The following is a 3,249-nucleotide window of genomic DNA, read 5'->3' as shown; positions in this document are numbered from 1 at the left end:
GAGGGGTTCCCACCAGCGGTTTGCACAGAACCGGCGGGCTCGCCAGATACTCCTTCAGCTTGACGAAAGCTTCCTCGCACTCTTTCGTCCAAACAAACTTATTGTTGCGCCTCAGGCACTGAAAATAGGGATGGCCCTTTTCTCCGCTAGCGGACACGAAGCGGGACAGGGCTGCCATCCGACCTGTTAGCTGTTGAACCTCCTTCACCGTAGCTGGGCTCCTCATCGCCAAGATGGCGGCACACTTATCAGGGTTGGCCTCTATGCCTCTTTCAGTCAAGAGGAAACCCAAAAACTTCCCAGCTTCCACGCCGAAAATGCATTTCTCTGGATTCAGCTTCAATCTGAACTTGGCGATCGTCGTGAACAATTCCTCCAAGTCAGCAACGTGCTTGCTCTTTTCCGGCGAGGTCACGACCATGTCATCGACGTATGCTTGCACGTTCCTTCCCAGCATTGGTGCCAGTACTCGATCCATCAGCCTCTGGTACGTGGCCCCCGCGTTCTTCAGCCCAAACGGCATCACCTTGTAGCAATAGCACGACCTCTCCGTCATGAAGGCTGTCTTCTCTTCATCCATGGGATGCATCTTGATCTGATTATACCCCGAGAAGGCATCCAGGAAACTCAGCAACTTACACCCTGCAGCGCTGTCAACCAGGGCGTCTATACTTGGCAAAGGATACGAATCCTTTGGGCAAGCTTTGTTCAGGTCGGTGAAATCGACGCACATGCGCCATTTCCCGTTATTCTTCTTCACCAGCACGACATTCGCCAGCCATTCAGGGTACGGGACTTCCCTGATGTGGCCTACAGCAAGGAGCTTCTGTGTTTCATCTCTAATCGCCCGCCTTCTCTCCTCGTTGAACTTTCTTCTTCTTTGTCGCACTGGTCTCACCAAGTTGTCCATCGCCAGATGATGGCACAAGAAGTCGGGATCAATCCCGGGCATGTCCGAGGCGGACCATGCAAACGCGTCCAGATGCCGCTCAATCACCTTGGCGATCTGGTCCTGGAGCTCGACCTCCAGAGATCTTCCCAACTTGAAGATCTTTCCCCCGATCTCTTTCTCGAGCCACTGCTCGACAGGTTTTGGCCTGGATTCTCGGGCGATCACCGCCCTGGCGATTCCCTGCTCTCTCGCTTCCTCAGGGCGATTCCGCGCCTCTTCCTCCTCCAGACCAGCGTCTCCTTCCACCAGCTCAGCGTCCACCATCTCCACGTCCCTTCCGACGGTCTCTTCCGCTACCGTCGATCTGGGCTTCACACCGGGAGGTGGGGTGGTTGTTACATAACTCACTGATCTCTTGTTTTTCAGGCTATTCTCATAGCACTTTTTCGCTTCTTTCTGATCAGACTTGATCGTGATCACCACCCCCTCCATAGACGGCAACTTTACCTTCATGTGCCGAGTCGACGGAATGGCGCCTATCCTGTTAAGCGTGGGCCTTCCCAACAGGATGTTGTATGCTGAAGGAGCGTTTACGATGAGGTACTTGATTTTCTCCGTCCTCGAACCAGCCTCATCTGTAAACGTGGTTCTCAACTCAATATACCCCCTGACCTCCACCTGGTCACCAGCGAACCCATACAGGCACCCTCCATAGGGCCTTAGCTGGTCAAGGGGCAATTCCAGCTGCGTGAAAGTCGGCCAGAACATCACGTCTGCCGAGCTTCCCTGGTCCACCAGAACTCTGTGGACCTTCCTTCCCGCCGTAATCAACGAAATGACTTTGGGATCATTGTCATGGGGCACAACGTCCCGAAGATCCTGCTTGGTGAACGTAATGTCCACTTCCGGCGAGTGATCTTCAAACATATCCACTGTCATCACCGACCGCGCGTACTTCTTCCTCTGCGATGCGGTGCATCCACCACCTGAGAAGCCTCCTGCGATGGTGTGGATTTCCCCGTGGATGGGCATCTCGTGTTGCTGGGCTTCTCCACCTGCTGGCTGGGAACTCGACGCTCCCCCCGTTCTTCTGTCCAACAGATAGTCATTTAGGAACCCGCTCTTAACTAGATCATCGAGCTGATACCCCAAGGACAAACACGAGTCCAAGGTGTGGCCAAAGCCCTGGTGAAACTCACACCAGGCGTCTGGCTTTGGTCCCAGCACCTTGTCACCCACCTTCTCAGGCGCTTTCAACCTGGCAGATATATTGGGAATGGCGATCAGGTCCGCCAATCCCATAACAAACTTATGCTTAGGTGGGCGATTGTATTCCCGGCGTGCTGGTTGCTGGCGTCCCTGGCTCCTCCCCTTGTTCCTCCTATCGTAAGGTTGGCGAGTCCTCTGGTCCTTCCTGGCCGCCGCCGCTGTTTCCAGCACCCTTTGCGGCTGGATCCTGGTCTGGGCGCGTGGCCTAGCGGGAGCCACGCTCCCTCTCTTCTCAGCGACCTCACTCTCGTCGGCGATGTGAGCCACCGCAAGTCGCCTGACCTCAGCAAACGTTGCAGGGTGAGCCCTGATCAAGGCCTCGCAGAATGGTTCTGGCAACACGCCCTTCTTGAATGCATAGACCAGCATTTCTTCATCTTTGGCCGGCGATCTGACCATCTGCGCGCCAAAGCGATTCAGGTAGTCTCTGAGGGACTCTCCCTGGTACTGCCTTATATCAAACAGATCATAAGACACCCTGGGTGGTGCCTTGTTCACGATGTATTGCTCGACAAAAACCTTCGAGAACTGCTGAAAACTGGTTATGTGACCGTTAGGCAGGCTCACAAACCACTCCAACGCCGTTCCCTGGAGCATGCTCACAAATATCTTGCAATGCACGGCGTCTGACCCTCCCGACAGCATCATCTGCGTATGGAACGTGCTTAGATGAGCCTCTGGATCCTCCACGCCGGTAAAGACGGCCTTAACCGGAACCACGCTCGTAGGAATAGGCGTGTCAGTAATCGCCTGAACAAAAGGCATAGGGAAAACACGAGGTGGCGATGACGGCGCCACCTCTTCAGCAGAAGAACGCCCTTGCTGCTCCTGAAGAGCTTGACGCAGCTCCTCAGTCACCTTGCTGAGCTCCTCATTCCTGGCGCGAGAGGCGACCAGGTCCTCATGCATTCTCGCCTGCTCTATGCGTGAGGCTTCCACAGTTGCCTGCAACGAACGCATCATCTCTGCCATCTGCGCCATGGTCATGGCAGCGGCGCCTTCAGCAGCGACGGGCGCAACTGGACTTGAGCGATTGCTTTTCATTTTTCTCATGAAACTCAGCGAATCACAGAGTGCAGCGAATAACA

Source organism: Phaseolus vulgaris, chromosome 1 (genome assembly GCF_000499845.2).
Source record: "Phaseolus vulgaris cultivar G19833 chromosome 1, P. vulgaris v2.0, whole genome shotgun sequence".
NCBI lineage: Eukaryota > Viridiplantae > Streptophyta > Magnoliopsida > Fabales > Fabaceae > Phaseolus > Phaseolus vulgaris.
This window is presented reverse-complemented; position numbering follows the sequence as displayed.